Here is a 20,786-nt window from a genome sequence, read left to right as displayed (position 1 = left end):
CTGCATGTGTATATTTGCAATGCTTTTTTATTAAATGTTTTTACACTATGAGGAGCACCTCTATATTTTTCCTTTTTTACCACTTTGGGTGTTTTGAGCTACTATCGATCAATCAACTTTGGTTATCTACCTTGAAAAAACAAGCGCTTCATTAACCATTTCTGGATTGGACACGCGGAGTGAGGACCACTGGACCCAGACAATCGGTCTATACAAGCCTTGATGACCCTCCCACCGTATGGTGGTTGAGAGGGTCCACCATTTCTGGTAAGGGTACCCACCCATTTATCTATTTTCATGTCCAGTGCTGAAGATTTCTTGGTATTGAAGATTTTGCTCCACCCAACACTGAAAGTTTATTTGCACAAGTTTAGACTTTGTCCTTCTTGGCAGACTCTGTGATATTTGCAGGATTGAGTTCACGCCTTCTATATTAAGGCACATTTGATCAACAGTGGAACGTTGGCCTTGGAGGACTGTCTTTCTTTATTCATTGATTTTTGCATATTATATTTCTATATATAAGTATGGTGATCACACCACAGTTATTTCACATATGTATTTTTACCTGATGATTTTTTATAGCACAGATTTGTACGTAAGGTTTTGATATAGGAGCTTGTTTCTCACATCACAGCTCCCATTATTCACTTCACTATTTTACGATAGTGTATGAAGAGGCATTAGACTTTGATTATTAGTCTTTTACCTTTAGGGTACACGCTAGATTCACCCTTTTTAGGGGTTTATTTATATTTTGGGCGCTACATTTTCTTTTTTATATTTTTCACCTTATATCCACATGGTATGTTGGCAGCCTGATTCACGTTAAATATTTGGTTTGCGCATCGTTATACATACACTTATTTTGGTATTATTTTGAAAGTGGCAGCAGTCTAGATAAAGAAATATTGGTATTGTGTCCAAAAAAAATAGTGGCATTGGGTGGTTGTATACAATAATGTTTTTAGGTTATAAAGGTAAAATTACAGTGAAAAATTGATTTTATCCACGGATAGGTCTTATTTACATGCACCACCTCCCCATATTGGACATATTGAAATGAGAAAAGTGTCACTGATTGGCACTTTGATGGGCACTGACAGGTGTTTCTGATTGGGCACTGACTGGCAGCTGTTAGGTACTGATTGCCATTGCTGGTGGCACATCTGATGGGGCTGTGCTGATAATCAATATGATAATTTTCAGTACAGACCCCCCTCTGAGAGGGAGAGCCTCCTGTGATTGGTCACAGCTGATCACATGGTAAGGAGCTTCCGTCAGAGGCTCCTTACTACAATCGGAGATGCAGTGTGCCAGAGTGACACACAGCACCACTAATCGCCCTGTGGGGGCGCGCTGGCAAGTTATTCTGCTGGACTTCATATAATGCCCAGTCAGGAGAACTGAACCACCACCCGGCCTTTATTCTGTTATAGGCCAGGCCGGAAATGGTTAATAAACATGATTTAAGATTTGTATTAAAACCAACATATGAAAATTCATACAGTCGTTGTACAAAAGTTTTTCGATTCTACATGTTTCGCCACAATCATGGCTTCCTTAGGAGATTTTGCAAGACCTTATGTACAGTATCACAAAATAAACAAAAAAAACATTTTAAGTAAACAAAATAAGCAATTGCCTTAAAAAAATAATGCATATAGAAACCATATGGGTTTAAAAATCTACATTAATACATTACAAAGGTACAATCATATATATATATATATATATATATAGTCCGGCTTCTGTGTTTACAAGTGACAGCTTGTCTTCCAACAGCTCCCATAGATCTGATCTCCTGAGAGACTCCCACTGAGTGCAGGATGAGGACCTGGGAGATGTAGGTGCCCAGGGTGCAGTGCAGATGCTGACTCCCCCACTGGATGATCTCCTGGAAAATGAGCAAGGCAGAGCCACCTATAGTGTGCGGGGAGGTACTAGGGAAGAAGAGGGGTGAAGGAGAGATGGGGATTATTTCACCATACCCACTATTTGATGTGGTTTGGAAGGTGTGTGTGTGTGTGAGGGGGTTATGGTTAAGTTCCTGCACCTATTTTCTGAGAAAAAAAGGCCTGTATATATATATATATATATATATATATATATATATATATATATATATCATCTGATGAATGAGCTGTCACCCCAAATGCAAGCACAGCTCCAGAGGACTACGTGGACCTCCAGGTTCCCAGCAAAGTATTAGTGTGTGAAATTAGAGTGGTTTCTAGAGCCTGTGTCCATAGACTTTAATGGGGAAATGCAGTGTATTTTGACCTCACTTTGAGATGCATCTGAGATCTTTCAGAACTAATTGCAGGTGCATTTGAATTGCATTTTACCTAAATTTGACCCGCTTAAAGCCGATTTTACATTCATATAGACTTGTATGGAGGTACAAGGGGATTATGAAGAAAACACCCACCTATATTGACCCATACTGAGGAAGTGGGCTTTCAAAACATAAATACAAATGACGATAAATAGATATTTTAAACAGCACAATTAGAAAAGATGAGAGTTATCAGTCTTAACAGCAAAATCTATTTTTCCCAAATCACTCTGCTTATCTCAAATAACTACACAATTCAAGCATTACCACTGGTATTCAAGGTTATACATATGTGCTCTACTATGACCCATTACACCATATAACCAATAGAAAAGTATATAAAAATTTAGGATCTCTATGCTCATAATGGAAAAACTGATATTCTTCTGGCTAGCAGCTTAAAGGGTCACTAAAGTTTTTTTTTTTAACTAAATAGCTTCCTTTACCTTACTGCAGTCCTGGTTTCATGTCCTCATTGTTCGTTTTTGCTTTGATGTTGCTGTAAATCCTCTCTGTTCTGGACACTTCCTGGTTGTCTGTTTCCTGATCACCACAGTACTGGGAGATTTCTCACTGTGGTGACTAATCAAGGAGGTGTGATTACTGTGTGTTAGCACCAATCCAGTTTCGTTTTGCAAAACCTTCACTGCCCTCTATTGGCTCTCTGGCTCTGTACATCAGAGAACCAGGAAACAACAGCAAAAACGAAACTAAACTGTAGGTACATCATATGGTTGGTTTTTATCTATTTTTAATTATTTTTAAAAAGAATCAGTTAACTATTATGTCTCTATACCCTGTAAACAGTCATTTCATCAAAAACATTTTTTTCCTTTAGTGACCCTTTAAGTCCCACAAAACCAGCTCTTTTACTGAGGTCTGATAATAAGGTTGGGAATACCAGCCTTAGAAAACTGAAGCCTTGGCATTATTTACGAGTGTTAGCATAGGGTATAAAATATTCCAGTACAGAAAGTGCAAGAGTTTTAATAATAGAACTTTGTACCCCTCCATGATAACCTGTGAGTTATTTTTAGTCTCTGTAAACATACTGAAATTTAAATAGCAAAGTTAGCTTGAGAATAGAACATTAGTTATGACAAGCAATCATTTTATTTAAGTAGATGTTATTACTGAGAACCATATTTATTGATCTGTGCATTTTGCATTTTAATGTTAGTCAGCACATACCGATTGCTCATTTGAATGTCCTTAAAGAGAACCTGTCACTATATTGAAATGGCTCTGTTGCAGTCAATAAAGCTAAAAGGGGAACATATGTGCATGCCCACTTTTTGATTAATTTGCTTTGTGTAAATCCTGTTATTAGGGACAAAATATAATAGGTATCCAACACTTAAGCCCTGTACACACGATCGGTCCATCCGATGAAAACGGTCTGATGGACCGTTTTAATCGATTAACCGATGAAGACAACTGATGGTCAGTCGTGCCTACACACCATCGGTTAAAAAACCGATTGTGTCTGAAGGCGGTGACGTAAAACACAACGACGTGCTGAAGAAAAAAAAAAGTTCAATGCTTCCAAGCATGCGTCGACTTGATTCTGAGCATGCGTGGATTTTTAACTGATGGACGTGCCTACAAACGATTGTTTTTTTTTTCTATCGGTTAGGTATCCATCGGTTAAATTTAAAACAAGATTGCTTTTTTTTAACCTATGTATAAATAACCGATGGGGCCCATGATTGGTTTGGTCCGATGAAAACGGTCCATCAGACCGTTCTCATCGGTTTGACCGATCGTGTGTACGCAGCATTAGGGTCAGATATATATAAAAAATTACCAGCGTCCATTACCCAAACAATCCACTAAGTGATAATCTAATGATGCAGCTGCTATCTCTTACTAAAGTTTCGCTGAACACCCCCCTGGTTCGGTTCCCTCCAGAACTTTCAAAAATGTACCTGAACCGTGAACCCTTTTAAAGTCTATGGGACCCAAACTTGAAAAAACAAAAGTGCTCATTGAAGGCTTATATGAAATATATTGGCTATAAACAGGGTATAGGGTCCCAGGTACTGCCCAGAGGGACATGTATCATTGCAATTTTTTTTTTTAACCACTTGCCGCCCGCCAATGACAAATTGACGTCTGCAAAGTGGTTGTAGAATCCTGACTGGACGTCATATGACGTCCTCAGGATTCTAAGCCGCTGCGCGCCCCCGGGGGCGCGCATCGCGGCGATCGTTGTTGCGGGGTGTCAGTCTGACACCCCGCAACACCGATCTCGGTAAAGAGTCTCTCACGGAGACTCTTTACCACGTGATCAGCCGTGTCCAACCACGGCTGATCACGATGTAAACAGGAAGAGCCGTTGACGGCTCTTCCTCACTCACGTCTGACAGACGCGAGTAGAGGAGAGCCGATCGGGGGCTCTCCTGACAGGGGGGTTTGCGCTGATTGTTTATCAGCGCAGCCCCCCCTCGGATCGCCACATGGACCACCAGGGAAGCCCACCCTGGACCACCAGGGAAGGGCAACAAAAAAAAAAAAGTCAAAAAAAAAAAAAAAAGTCTCAAAAAAAAAAAAGTCTCAAAAAAAACCCCATTAAAAATAAAAAAAGATGCCAATCAGTGCCCACAAATGGGCACTGACTGGCAACATAGGAAAAATAAGTGCCGCCCCACAGTGTCCATCAGTGCCACCCCACAGTGTTCATCAGTGCCACCCACAGTGTCCATCAGTGCCACCCCACAGTGCCCATCCATGCCCAGTGCCCACCTATCAGTGCCCATCTGTGCCAACCATAAGTATCCATCAGTGCCACCCATAAGTGCCACCCATGAGTGCCCATCTGTGCCGCCTATGTGTGCCCATCAGTGCCGCCCATGAGTGCCCATCAGTGCCGCCTGAGTGCCCATCAGTGCCGCCTATGTGCCCATCAGTGCCGCCTATGTGCCCATCAGTGCCGCCTATGTGTGCCCATCAGTGCCGCCTATGTGTGCCCATCAGTGCCGCCTATGTGTGCCCATAAGTGCCGCATACCAGCGCCGCCAATCAGTGCCACCTTATCTGTGCCCGTCAGTGCTACCTCATCGATGTCCATCAGTGCCATCTCATCAGTGCCGCCATATCAGTGCCCGTAATTGAAAGAGAAAACTTACTTATTTACAAAAAAATTAACAGAAAAAAATAAAAACGTAATTTTTTTTCAAAATTTTCAGTCTTTTTTTAGTTGTTGCGCAAAAAAAAAATCGCAGAGGTGATCAAATACCACCAAAAGAAAGCTCTATTTGTGGGGAAAAAAGGACGCCGATTTTGTTTGGGTACAGTGTAGCATGACCGCGCAATTGCCATTCAAAGTGCGACAGTGCTGAAAGCTGAAAATTGGCTTGGGCGAGAAGGTGCCCTGTATGGAAGTGGTTAAAGATCATTTTTAAAGGAGCAGTGAATTTAATGAAATTAAAAATTCCTTTAACTGCGTAAGGATCGTCCTATGTACATGTACTGCGGTAGGGTGGCCCTTTAGCACAAATTCACATACCTGTACATCATTGTTTGTTCCTACTCTATGCCAGGATGGCCACCTGGACCCACTGATCGTTCCGAGGAGAGGCAGAACGGCGGTCTGCCTATGTGCCGTTCTGCCAGAGAGGAAAATTGAGATCTTGTGTTTCTGCTAAACACACGGATCTCTGTTTTCCTCCAGTGTCAGCATTCCCCCCAAAGTTAAAATAACTCCCTAGGAGCACACAAAACCCTTTGATCACCCCTGGAGTTAACCCGTTCCCTGTCAGTGTCATTTATAGAGTGACAGTGCATTTTGTTAGTACTGATCACTGTAGTGGTGTCACTGGTCCCCAAAAAGTGCCACTTAGTGTCAGATTTGTCCGCTGCAATGTCACAGTCCTGCTAAAAATCGCTGATCGGCACCATTACTAGTAAAAACAATAAAAAAAGTATCACAAAAAATGGCCTTGTCAGGAAGAGGGTAAAAGTTGTTAAATATATTGCTTGGGGGTCCCCTTAGTCTGCCTGCAAATTGGCACATCTGTACCGTGTATAGAACCTGCTGCAGCAAAACTGACATATAGAAAGAAAAAAAAATGACATTTTAATTGATTCTCCCTGCAAGCTTTCTTCATTTTGTAAATAACAGCTTGGGGAGCTGGTGTCTTTCTCTTTGGCAGACTTTGGATGGAAATAACAAAGATTTTCACCACAGTAAGCAAGCCTTATGTGAAGAAGAAAAATTATAGTACACTCAGGCCAAGATAAACATTTTTTTAGATAAAGTGTGTTGCCTCTTTTGCAGACTTTGGATATAAGTAACAGGTGCGGAAAAATTGGGTGTTGGTGGTGCCTTCACACCGTAACCCTATAGAGGTACTCTATCTGTTTGTTTTTGTATGTTTTGTTAAGAACAATCATGTCCAACAATACGATAACTATTTATGTATCTGGATAGGCATAGACTGGTGTAGAAATGCAAAAAAATTACTTTGGCTTTTACCGAAAAAACATTTTTATGTATTCTAGTATGGCTATTATTAGCTTTACTATATAAACAGTATTGACGATTAGCACCCAACAGTTCAGAGTCTAGAAACTTTAGAGCAGGGGTCTCCAACTGGCGGCCCTCCAGCTGTTGCAAAACAAGTCCTATCATGCCTCTGCCTGTGGGAGTCATGCTTGTAACTGTCAGCCTTGCAAGGCCTCTTGGGACTTGTAGTTTTGCAAGAGCTGGAGGGCTGCCAGTCTAAGACCCCTGCATTAGACAAGCCCTCTGGGCACGAGAAAATTTTCCTCAGCAGCTTTTAATATCTGTATACTGGTAGTACAAGTGTTCTGATAGCAGTTAAAAATGTAAGTCTTAAGCCCTGTACACACGATCGGATATCTGATGGAATCTAATCCGATGGACTTTTTCGTCGGATATCCGATGAAGCTGACTTTCATCAGTCTTGCCTACAAACCATCAGTCAAAAATCCGACCGTGCCAAAACACGGTGACGTACAACACTACGACGAGTCGAAAAAAATGAAGTTCAATGCTTTTGTTTTTTTAAAGTGTATTTTTGTGCGTGTACTCGAGAGAGGAGCCGGACTGCAGGAGTTGGGAGTAGGCAGGCCTCCCCCAGAGGCAATTTGCCACCTTTCTCTATGCCCTGGGTGGCAATGGTGGGTGTGTGAGGGGGTCCTCCCACACAGCCCGCCCTACCTGCTCCGCTTTGAAGCCCAACGGGGTAGAGGGACTGGACTCCCTATAAGGGAGTGAGAGGATCTAGCCCGCTCAACCAGCCCCGTTAGTCCTTCGCCTCTCTTTTTAGAGACCGCGTGGTCAAAGTGCGTGCATGTTAACCCAATTTTGAGTGCGTGTAAGTGTGGTGGTTTTTGTGGGAGGGGGGTGGGCGTACTAAGCGCAAGCTTACCTCGCATAGCACACCCACCGGGAGCCGGGCTGAGACCACCAAACTCAATTCACATGTAGCTGAGACCGGGATCCGAACCTCTAGCTGCAGAGGTGAATGGCTTATCAGCGCAGTGCCAATCGCGTCGAGCCACCGCAGCTCCCGTTCAATGCTTTTGAACATGCGTCGACTTGTTCTGAGCATGCAGGGATTTTTCTCCGATGGAGTTCCACACAGAAGATCGGATTTTTCTATCGTTTTTTTATCCATAAGAAAAATTTAAAACATGTTCTATTTTTTTCACCGATAGAAAAAAGGCCGCTGGGGCCCACACAGGATCGGTTTGTCCTATGAAAACAGTCTGTTTTCATCGGACAAATCGATCGTGTTTACACGGCTTAAGTTTAATGTGAGAATGCTCCTTTAAATACATTTATGAACAGACAATATCTATTTAACAAATATCTTAGATCACATAAATCAAAATACTTCTGTTAATTTGGCATTTCTTTCATTAAAAAGCACAGATGTACTGTATAAAGCTTTCCATGCACGCTTAGATTTCTTTCATTCAGCCCACAACCCACCTATTCCTCTATCCATGCTAAACAGTCCGGATGGACAATTTTCCTTGCCAGCTATTGTATTCTGACAGCAGGCTGTCAGAATGTCCAAACAGCACCTGTATGTGAATGGATGCAGTGAGTGTTCACTCGATTCTTTTGACAAATATTGATTGTACAATTGACCATAGTCTGGTCAGACGATGCCGAAAGGTGCACCCACAGCTAAAAATTTAGCAGATTCAGGATTAATGTTATGTTATATTATAAGCAGTTTTTGGAGCAATGTACCTATAAAAGAGATACAAAAGTACAAAACTGGCTGTATTTCAGCTGCTTTTTTCAGTGCCAGACCTTCTACTTTACGTGCCTTACCTACTCCTGGCTTTTGCTCCACATTACAAGACCTGTTTGAAATAATAAAGAGGTTGTACAGGGCAACAACTAAGAAAACAAAACAGCAGAACGTGGCCTACTTCTTTACAGGGATAGAGATAGGTCCTTGTTTTTCCTAAAATAATAACAGCATGCATGCTTAGTAAATAGTCCTTGTCCATTGATTAAAAAAAAACACAGTATGTGGACACATCTTTATTTCAAAATAATGTTTTGCTAGAGGAAATCCCACAGCCCACTGATTCCCATTGTCATCACCTTCCCCTTAATCATTTAACCAAGTTCATATATATTACAAAAAAAAAAAAAAACTGGAAAAGATAGTAAGCTAATTATATGGGAAGGAAATGATAATTCAAATTACTGTCTTCCATCACCCCCTCTTCATATTCTTTTACTTATTTTACCTTCCTGCTGCCTTTGACACAGTTGACCAGCTGGCTCTCTTCAAAAAACCTTGGCATACATTCATTGTCATCTACAACTCTATCTCCTCCTCTTGCTCTTTCTGTAGAATGCATTAGGGCAAAAAAACCTTCTGCCATTTAACCACTGTAATGCCTGAACACAATATTGCAATATGACTTGGATGTGTTACTAAGACTCTACTACTACTTTGTGTATACAAGTGGATTATACCTTGTTTTTTTTTCCAGGACAAATTAAGCTTTCTTTTAGTGGTTCATTTTTTAAAGGAGAAGTCCAGCCAACGCTTGTTTGGCTGTACTTCTCCTATGGATCACAGGAGTGCAGTTAGTTTCAAACTGTTTTCAGCAGAGAGCGGACTGAAGTCTGCTCTCTGCTGACGTCACCAATGTCAGTCCAGGCATCGCGTCATCCCGACAATGGGAGTCTGGATCCGCCAGGTGCCTGGACTGACACCCGTCTCAGCCTCTCAGCGAGCTGTTGAGAGCCTGAGATGGTTGCTCCCCACCCCTCCACAGCTCAGCACACCCGTGAGCGAGGAGGAGCAGAGTGAAGAGCTATGAGTCTGTAGCTCTCTGCTCACGGAGTTGTAAAAACCAAGCAATGTTCGGTTTTCAGCGTAGAGGCGGTGGGGGACAGATGCAGCATCAAACCCATGCTGCATCCACCTAGGTAAGTATGATACTGGAAAAAATAAATGCCCATACTTCTCTTTTAATTATTATTATTATTAATATTATTATCAAAAGAAAACTGGCCCAAAATAGTAAAAAGAAAAATATATATATATTTTTTAATTCATCTGTATATTTCTTGCTATTACCATAACTTACCACTAAAGAACAACCCAAAATAAATTCTCCTTCTCCTGATGATCTGAGCGATACCACAAATGTGTATGCTATTTCTTGTTTGTACCCGTAAGTGGGCCCAGCAACAATAGTGTGCATTTTGCTTTTTTTTTTTCTACCTAAAACACACTGATACTAATTATTGAGTGTTAGTGTTGACCCTGACACTAACCCTGACATTGACCTAGATCAAACTTTGATCTAGTGTGATGGAGTTAAATAAAATGATTATTTTGGGCCAGATTCACAGAAGAGATACAACGGCATATCTCCTGATACGCCGTCGTATCTCTGAGAGTATCTATGCGGCTGATTCATAGAATCAGTTACGCATAGATAGCCCTTAGATCCGACAGGTGTAATTGACTTACACCGTCGGATCTTAGGATGCAATACTTCGGCCGCCGCTGGGTGGAGTTTGCGTTGTTTTCCAGCGTCGGGTATGCAAATGAGCTTTAACGGCGATCCACAAAGGTTTTCGCGTTCGTCACGTCGTCGCTAGTCGTTTTTTCCCGTCGCAAAGTTAAGCCTGCTTTAACATGGCTTAACTTTAGACGAGCCATGTTAAAGTATGGCCGTCGTTCCCGGGTCGAATTTCAATTTTTTATTTTTTTTGCGTAAGACGTCCGGGAATACGAAAGTACATTACGCACGTCGCCGTTCAAAAATATGACGTCACTTCGCGCAAAGCACGGCGGAAATTTCAAAACGGAGCATTCTCATTGGTTTGACCGATCGTGTGTACGCGGCATTACTCGTCTCCTGCTCACTCCTTCCATGGCCTCCTCCATCGATTGAAGCAAAATGGCCCCCATAAATGAAAGACCTCGTGGCAATAGGGACATGTAATAAGAGACTATATGTGGACTGACGAATCAACTGTGTGCATATGAATGATGTCATTCTGTCTATAAAGCTGTGCTGGCAATAAAGTTCCCTCTCTTGACGTTGGGACGGTAAAGGATGTAGACTGGTCTTCTCTTTCTGCATTCTTTCACAATTTGGGTCAGAGGCAGAATGGTTTATGCTCTGGAGTTGTGCCAGGGGTTATCAATCCTTATCACTAGCTCTTCTTTTCTTTATTTTTTAAATGTTTTAAATTATTCATTTTTTAAAGGAGAAAAAAAAACACATGGGCGAACTGCACAGTGACTGATCACTGTAATAGCCAGTCAAGGACAGCGATCAGGGTATCAGGAACCCGATCATTAGTACCGGACTAGGGCTTTTGGTAAATTCCCAGTCTCTGTGCTGGGAGTGCGCTGTGCTCGCAGCACAAAACTGGTATGCATATATGCAGCCTCACAGTATAAGAGGGGCTGCTGCCAAAGGGCAGCTACAACTGCGTGTGTGAAGGTTGCTTTAGGAGGAGCCAGGGCCGGACTGATCTACCGCAATAGCGGGAAATTTCCCGGTAGGCCGTCTGCCCTGGAGCGGCTGTCAGCTAGGAGCTTTGGAACTTTTTTATTTTTAAAAAGAACAGCTGAAAGAGAAGCGGCGGTGGTTGTATTGTAAACAGAAGGCTGAATGGGGGCATTGGGAGGGAGATACACAGTACCTGAAGCCGAGGATGGTATGACCACAGCCACAGCAAAACTAATCCTGCAGCACACAGAGCTCTGGCTAAATAGAAACAAGATCGTCAGGGGGCAATGTCATATGTAATGCTGGCTGGCCGGTGTCTTCCAGAAATCTATTCCTTCGGGCAATGTGCAGGTTACCAATCAGCCTCCCCTCCCTCTTGTCTGGCTCCATACTCTTTCTTTTTTTTTTTTTAGCTGCCTATCCTTCACACTAATAAGATCTTCTGGGAGATGCTGCAGCACTGTCCAGTGACAGTGTCACACATGGCTGGCTGTTAAGCATTTCAGCTCAGCTATTTAGCCAGAGCTCTGTGTGTGCTGCACATTTTGTGTTATGTTTTTTTGGAGGATTTACTGCTGATTCAGGCTAGAAGCTTCACAGGATAAGAATATTCAAGTGCAGAGCTAATCCATATTATATGTGTAAACTGAAAAACATAGTGCAAATATGCAAGCAGTATATGTAACACCTTGAATGTACAAATAAATCATCCGAATGATAAAGTGCTAGGTGCAAAAAACAATTAATGAATCTACATACAATTCACAAATGGGAAAACACTAAATAGTCCATAAATGTGAATAACATTGCGAATTAGTAATAACCAGTGAAGAAAAAAGCATATGAGTAACATTATATATGCACACACACACACACACACACAGAGAAAATGTTTAATATGAACTAGTACAGGGGGAGGATGCTGTATTGGGGGGGCGGTTATGGCCAAGGCACATTCCACATTGCAATCCCCCCTCCCAAATAACAATCATTCATCGGGTGCAATATACATATAGGTGTAAATACATACAGTGCATGTGTGTGTATATATATATATAAATATAAATATAAAAAAAAATATATATATATATATATATATATATATATATATATATATACATAGGTTAGCATTTTATTCAATAGTGCAATAAAGGGGCATGTAGCCATTCACTTCCTGGAGTAAGAGAAAGAATAAAAACAGAATACATGGAGGAGAGAGGAAAAAAGGGGGAGGAACAAAGAAAAAGGGAGAGAAATAATGAGAGAAAGAACAAGAAATACGGATAGAGAGAGAGAGATGGAAAAACAACAAGAAATTAGGATAGAGAGGAATAAAAGAGAAAGAAAGGAGAACAAAGAGAAAGAGTGGTACATCTTAAAATGTACCATAAGGGGTTTAATACTGTATGAGTGGAAGGGACTCAGGGAACGCTAAATGTTCGCCGGTTAGGGGTGCAAATTACTTGCCTTACCTTGGGTGCTGACAACCCATGCTAATTATTTACAGGCTGTTTTTTATTCCCAGTACGGACCTGGGAGGAGCTGTCACCGGTTGTACCCATCCCCCATAGGGATAGTGTAGGGAAGGGAGGGCTATGCACACCACCTGGGTTTCTGTGTGTAAAAGTGACAGCAGTGTGCGGCGGGTAAGAGGCTATAATCGGAGGTGGTGGAACTCTGTTCCGGCACATTCTAGCTGAAAAAAAAAGCCCTGCACCTAACCCTCATGTATTGAATTAAATTGTAATATAACTGTCTCTCTATTTTATAAAGTGCCACAAAAACCTTTGGTGCCAAATTAATTATGTATAATAAAAATGCACAGGGGCATATCAGTAGTGTTTAGAATGTCTAGTGTGTTGCTATATTTTGGAATCATCATTTTCTGATCAAAAATATTATAAAACGTGTTTTGTAGCAATTTCTTAATAAAAGTGATTTTTTTGAAAATGTAGGAAATACAAATATGTAAAAAGTCAAAGAATGCAAATGACATATTTTCTGAACAGAAATTGATATTGTAATAGAATGTATAAATAACTGACTTCATTTTCTTTAAGTAGAAATGAACTTTTTAATATATGTGTTTTGACATAATTAGCTTATCTTACAGTTTGCATAGAAACACACCCTGCAAGTCATTGTGGTTAAGCGGATTCATGGAGCAGCCTGTTGTGTAAGCACAATTATTAGCTAGTTCTTGTTAACTAAAATCAGCAGTTTAAATCATGATAAGAAAAGTTTGTATAACTTTTAGAAACATATGCATTAAAACACAGCCCCTCCCTTCTTTCTTTTGCATATAAGCCACTGTAGTATTCAGTAAAGGTCAGAGACCTTATGAACACACTCAAATCTGTTACCCTGTGTCCTATTTGGTCTCTCACGGATTTGGGGGTCACTGAAGCTCTTCCTGCATTACTTGAAGTACACCTGGGTGGCGTATTACCTGTTTCCTCTATTAGATATGAAAGGAAGATTGTTTTGTTTTTACATATGGACACAACATACAGTATAAAACGCATACAGTATGAAGGTGTAATACTAATGTTAAATGATAATCATATTAAAAAGTTACATGTCGTGCATTACTAATTTTATTCTCTTTGAATGTGTTGTTTAGAGCTTACATCTATATTTGTTGGTATACATCATTGTCAAATAAAGTTCTTTAGTTTTACACTGTTTATTGATTGTAAGAACACATTGGGGGAGATTTAGTAAAACTGGTACAAATTCTAGATTTTATTGTCAAAGCTTAAAGTGGTTGTAAACCTTTGTGTTTTTTTTTACCTTAACCTCCCTGGCGGTATGATTCTGTCAGAAAAAACATGCTAAAAGCGGTACCATTATTTGCAAGGAAATTTGGCGTTTTATATTGTAGGTCTGTAATTTTTTGAAATAACTCACTTAAATCTGACCAAACAAGCTTCTAATAGGCATCCCGGGTATGACATTTTTTTAAAAACAAAATTATAAATTATAATATAATAAATAATTATAAATAATTATAACAAATAATAATATAATTATAATAAAAATTATTCAATAATGTAATCAAATCAAAATCACTGAAATTTGCTCAGTTGCAGAATTGTTGCTGTCATTATTTTTTTTTTTTTATGACGAATTTCCCCACAAATCGCTATCGCACAATTCTGCAAGTGATTATAATTTATTATCGCTGTTTTTTAGCTGATCTAAAACTATTTTTGACATAAAGGGACACTTTTGGTTGCTATGGACAATCTACAGTTTGCAGGGAGAAAGAAACGTTTTTATTATATAAAATGACATGCATGACACAGGACAGACCACTAGGGACAGGGGGGGTGTGTTTTTTTTACATACAGTACTGTAATCTATAAGATTACAGTATACTGTATGTAAGGTGTTTGTTTACTTATTTGAATTTGGCGCCGTTCTCCGTCCCCGTGCGTCGTAACGTCGCAGGGAACGGAGATCGGCGTCACACGGAGGCACTGTGTGAATCGAGCGAGGACCCACTCGCTCACACAGCGCGGTGGCATCGCTGGATCCAGGGACAAGGTAAGTAACTTGTGCCTGTGGATCTAGCGAGGCAAGCCCGAGTCTGACACGGGGTTTCCGCTCGCAGCAGGAAAATCTAACCCCGTGTCAGACTCGGGAAGACCGCCAGGCAGGTTAATGCATCCTATGCATTAAGATGAAAAAACACCTGGCAGTCATCGGCCCCCCCAAGCCTCCGTTTTACTTACCTGACCCCCAAATTCTTGTGGGCGCGATCCCACATTGCTTTCTCCAGGTCTTATCAGCTCTTTATTGGATAGATTGATAGCAGTGCAGCCATTGGCTCCCGCTGCTGTCAATCAAATCCAATGACATGACCGATGGAATGTGGGGCCGAGTCATACAATCAGCGGCTACGGACGCCGATTGTATGGCACGGGAGCACGCCCGCAAGGTAACCCCCTCGGGATTGAGCTTCCCAGAGGGGGTTAGCTATTGTGGGGAGGAGCCGCGAGAGCTGACATGGGACCCCAGGAGGGCACGATCGGGGAAAAACAAACTGCACAGTGGAGGTAAACATGATATGTTTGTTATTTAAAAAAAAAAAAAAGCTTTTGTACTACTTTGATTAAACAAGCTGAAAGGGGTTGTAAAGGTAAATGTTTTTTCACCTTAATGCATCTGACAGTATCGCCCCCCCCCCCCAGCCCCCGTTTTACTTACCTGACCCCTCGAAAGTCCCAAGCTCGCCCCCGTCATCCTCCTCAGTTCTCAGCCTGGCCGTTGATTGGCTACACTGAATGGATTGAAAGCAGCGCAGCCATTGGCTGGCGCTGCTGTCAATCACATCCAATGACACGGCGCGCTGGGGGGCGGGGTCGTGTGATACAGTCGGCGGCTATGGTTGCCGCTGCATCACGGGAGCACGCCCGCAAGAGCTTTCCACCATGCAAGCTTGCTCGCATGAAGGTGGAAAGCTCTTGTGGGGGGGGGGGGGGGCCAAGACAGCCGCCAAGGGACCCCAAAAGACCAGGATCGGGGACACTCTGTGCAAAACGAGCTGCACAGTGGAGGTAAGTATGACATGTTTGTTATTTTAACCCCTTCCTTACCGGCGCATTGTAAAATGACGCCGGCAGGAACCCTCCCTCGATCCGGGTGGACGCCATATGACGTCCTTTGTTCCCGATGATCTAGGGCGCGCGTGACGCGATCTAGGACGCACACAGATCCACACTCCTGCCATGATCACCGGAAATTGCATCCGCGATTGCCGGTGATCACGGCAGGAGTGTGGATCTGTGTGTGTAAACACACAGATCCACCTTCTTTAGAGGTGAGGAGACCAATGCTGTGTTCCCAGTACAGAGGAACACACATCGGTCTCCTCCCCTTGTGAGTCCCCTCCCCCTACAGTTAGAACACACTTTAGGGAACATTGTAACCCCTTCAGCGCCCCCTAGTGGTTAACCCATTCCCTGCCAGTCACATTTACACAGTAATCAGTGCATATTTATAGCACTAATCGCTGTGTAAATGTGAATGGTCCCAAAAACATGTCAAAGGTGTCCGATGTGTTCGCCGCAATGTCACGGTCACAATAAGAAATCGCAGATTGCCGCCATTACTAGAAAAAATGAATAAAATAAAAATGCCATAAATCTATCACCTATTTTGTAGACGCTATAACTTTTGTGCAAACCAATCAATATACGATTATTGCGATTTTTTTTTTTACCAAAAATATGTAGAAGAATACGTATCGGCCTAAACTGAGGAAATTTTTTTTTTTTTTTTTTAAATTGTGATATTTATTAACGAAAAAAGTAAAAAATATTGTGTTTTTAAAAAAAATTGTCGCTCTTCTTTTGTTTATAGCGCAAAAAATAAAAACTGCAGAGATGATCAAATATCACCATATGAAAGCTCTATTTGTGGGGGGGAAAAAACATAAAGATTTAGTTTGGGTACAGTGTTGCATGACCACGCAATTGTCATTCAAAGTGCAACAGCGCTGAAAACTAAAAATTGGTCTGGGCAGGAAGGAGGTGAAAATGCCCTGTATGGAAGGGGTTAAAAATATATATATATTTTCTTTACTGATCCTTTAAGTTAAAAGGTGATTCTGTGTGCACCAGTTTTGGTCAATCTTCCCCATTGTTGGTCTAAAGATGATCATTTGCTAGACTGAATGATCACTGTCCCATCTCTGAGGCTTACTCTACAGCGAATGAATCTCATGTGGATACAATGTACATATATTAGACATAAATTTTGATAAATTACTAACTCAGCTTGGCATTATAAAACCAGAACAGCTGTCATCTAATTTCCTGTAAAATGACAAATGTAGTGTCTAGAATTAATGGCACATTCTATTACAGCTTAATTGAAGTTCCTTTTATTATGAAAGTCTAATTACCCACTGATTTAACTTTATAAACATGAAGCTGAACATAATAAAAATGTAGTATGTGAGTATAAATATCAAGATCAAATCTGACATGGAACATAAGACCTATTTTATTAACTTGTCACTATTCTGTTATTTTATACAGAAAATGTAATTGGTGTCAAATTTAAGTCCTGTACAATTAAGACTTATGTTTAACCACCTCAGTCAGTACCAGCATGTTTCACTCCCTTCATTACCAGCCCATTTCAGTTTTCAGTGCTGTGATACTTTGACTGACAGATTATGCAACATTGTGCCCACATTCATAGTTTTTATCATTTTTTGAACAGCTAAAGCTTTAGTGTGGTGTTTTAATTATCACAAGTTTTTTTTTTATTATTATTATTATTATTATTATTAAAGTAAGGAAAACATTTTTTCTTAGTTTTTGTTATAAAACATATGCAATAAACAATCGTTCTTCAAGGATTTAGGCCAAAATGTATTCATTCTGTCACACATTTCTTTAGTAAAAAATAATTCCAAATAAGTGAATATTGACTATTCTGTGTAAAAGTTATAGAGCCAACAAACTTTGATGTATACAAATATATATATATATATATATGGGGGTATCAAAACTAGAGCAGCTACTCACTATATATAATATATATATATATATATATATATATATATATATATATATATATATATATATATATATATATATATATATATAAATATAGATATAAATATACAGTATACACATGCAGGTTATCCATACATGTATACTTTCAGGACTATGAGTATTGGACAGCACAGTGGCTAGCAATTCTGCATGGCAGAGCTAGGGTCATGTTGTGCCTGCGTGGGTTTCCTCTGGGTCCTCTGCTTTCTCCCCACACGCCAAAGACATAGTAGTAGGTTACTTGGCTCCCGTCTAAATTGGCCCTAGTATGTGTATGTATGAATGTGAGTTAGGGACCTTAGATTGTAAGCTTATTGAGGGCAGGGAATGATGTAAATGTACAATATATATATTATATTACCAAAAGTATTGGGATGCCTGCCTTTACACGCACATGAACTTTAATGGCATCCCAGTCTTAGTCTGTAGGGCTCAATATTATGTTGGCCTACCCTTTGCAGCTATAACAGCTTCAACTCTTCTAGGTAGGCTGTCCACAAGTTTTAGGAGCATGTCTGTGGGAATGTTTGACCATTCTTACAAAAGCGCATTTGTGAGGTCAGACGCTGATGTGGACGAAAAGGCCTGGCTCACGGTCTCCTCTCTATTTCATCCCAAATGTGTTCTATCAGGTTTAGGTGCAGTCCAGTCAAGTTCCTCCACCCCAAACTCGCTCATCCATGTCTTTATGGACCTTGCTTTGTGCACTGGTCCAAATCATTTGGTGGATGGGGTTGTTTTTCAGGGACTGTGATTGGCCCCTTAGTTCCAGAGAAGGGAACTCTTATGCCGCGTACACACAACCGGATTTTCCGATGGAAAAACCTTGGATGGTTTTTCTGACAGAATTCCGCTCACGCTTGGCTTGCATACACACGGTCACACAAAAGTTCTCTGAACTTTTGTCCGTGAAGAACGCAGTGACGTACAACACTGCGACGAGCCAAGCGTGTGTCGGAATTTTGCGTGTCGGAATTGCTACAGACGACCAGATTTTCCAATAGGATTTTTTTCCTTTCGAAAATTTGAGAACCAGCTCTCAATCTTTAGCTGGCGGAAATTCCGACAGCAAAAGTCCGATGGAGCATACACACGGTTGGAATTTCCGTTCAAAAGCTCACATCGGACTTTTGCTGGCGGAATTTCCGATCGTGTGTTTTGAGCGTCAGCATACCAAGACATTTTGGACAATTTCATGCTCCCAACTTTGTGGAAACAGTTTGGGGATGGCCACTTCCTGTTCCAACATGACAACATTTTTTTTTTTTTACAAAAAAATATAATTTTAATAGGATATTTCTTATAAATAGCATGGCCATACTTACAATTACTCCCCAAAACACATTCTGCTGTTTCCAAGTGATAGAGGGATACCACATATTAAGGTGACTGAACCAATTGAAGAAATACAATTCTCTTGTGTGAAATTACTTCAGTTTTTTTTCTGAATCTTTTTTTATTCTTTTTTTTAAAAGTGTATGTGTATTTATGTAAAAATACTCAATAAACGTTATTCTTAAAAAAAACTATTACATTTTTGAGGGCTCTGAAGTGACAGGGCAGTAGAAACACATGCAAAGTGATCACCTTTTGGAAAGCAGACTCTCAGTGGTATTTGGTAAGAGGCATAGTAAACCTTTTGAAGATCTATTTTTTTGCAACAAACTTTGGAAAATCAAGAAAGAAAATGAAAATGTAATTTCCTACAACGTTTTAGTTTAGAAAATGAAAGAAAATTAAAATGATAGACATATTAGAACACTATTGGATTGGATTGGATTGGATTGGAATAAATACTTATACTGGCACTGCCTGATTATCAGGACCCTGGAGCTGACTGACATTGGTGTAAGAGCACTGCTACTGGTGCTGGCTGACAATCAGCACACTGGTTGTGGCTGACACTGGTTTTCAAACACTGTACTGGTGCGGTGCTGGATGTTAATTAGTACACTGGTTGTGGCCAACGTTGGTATTAAAATACTGTACTGGTCCTAACTGGTGACCAGGACAGTGGCGGTGGCTCATGGCTGACACTGGTGATAGTACACTACTGGTGCTGGCTGGCAATCAAGACATTCTCACTGGCTGACACTTGTATTAGAAGACTTTACTGGTGGTGGCTAGCAATCAGAACACTATTGCTGGCTAACACTGATGTCAGAGCACCAGTGCTGATGCTAGCTGGCAATCAAGACACTGGTTGTGGCTGACACTGGTATTATAACACTGTACTGGTGTGAACCAGTGATCAGGACACTGGCACTGACTGACACTGGTATTAGAACACTGATATTTGTGCTGGCTGGTGATCAGGACAATGACAAAAGGTTGAAGATGAACTCTTACCTGCCATGACTTCCAACCTAATTAAACGGGTTTTAAAGGTAAAAATTTTTTTTCCTAAATAGCTTCCTTTACCTTAGTGCAGTCCTCATTCACTTACCTCATCCTTCAATTTTGCTTTTAAATGTCCTTATTTCTTCTGAGAAATCCTCACTTCCTGTTCTTCTGTCTGTAACTCCACACAGTAATACAAGGCTTTCTCCCTGGTGTGGAGTGTCGTGCTCGCCCCCTCCCTTGGAGTACAGAAGAGTCAGGATGCCCACTAACACACAGCTCCTTTCTCTATCTGCAACGTAGAGAGTGTCCTGACCCTCCTGTAGTCCAAGGGAGGGGGCGAGCACGACACTCCAGACCAGGGAGAAAGCCTTGCATTACTGTGTGGAGTTACAGACAGAAGAACAGGAAGTGAGGATTTCTCAGAAGAAATAAGGACATTTAAAAGCAAAATGGAAGGATGAGGTAAGTGAAGGAGGACTGCACTAAGGTAAAGGAAGCTATTTATGGAAAAAGTATTTTACCTTTACAACCCCTTTAAGCAGTAAAGCTTTGTTAAG

Source organism: Rana temporaria, chromosome 1, assembly GCF_905171775.1.
Source record: "Rana temporaria chromosome 1, aRanTem1.1, whole genome shotgun sequence".
In the NCBI taxonomy this organism is placed as follows: domain Eukaryota; kingdom Metazoa; phylum Chordata; class Amphibia; order Anura; family Ranidae; genus Rana; species Rana temporaria.
Note: the sequence above shows the minus strand (reverse complement) of the source record.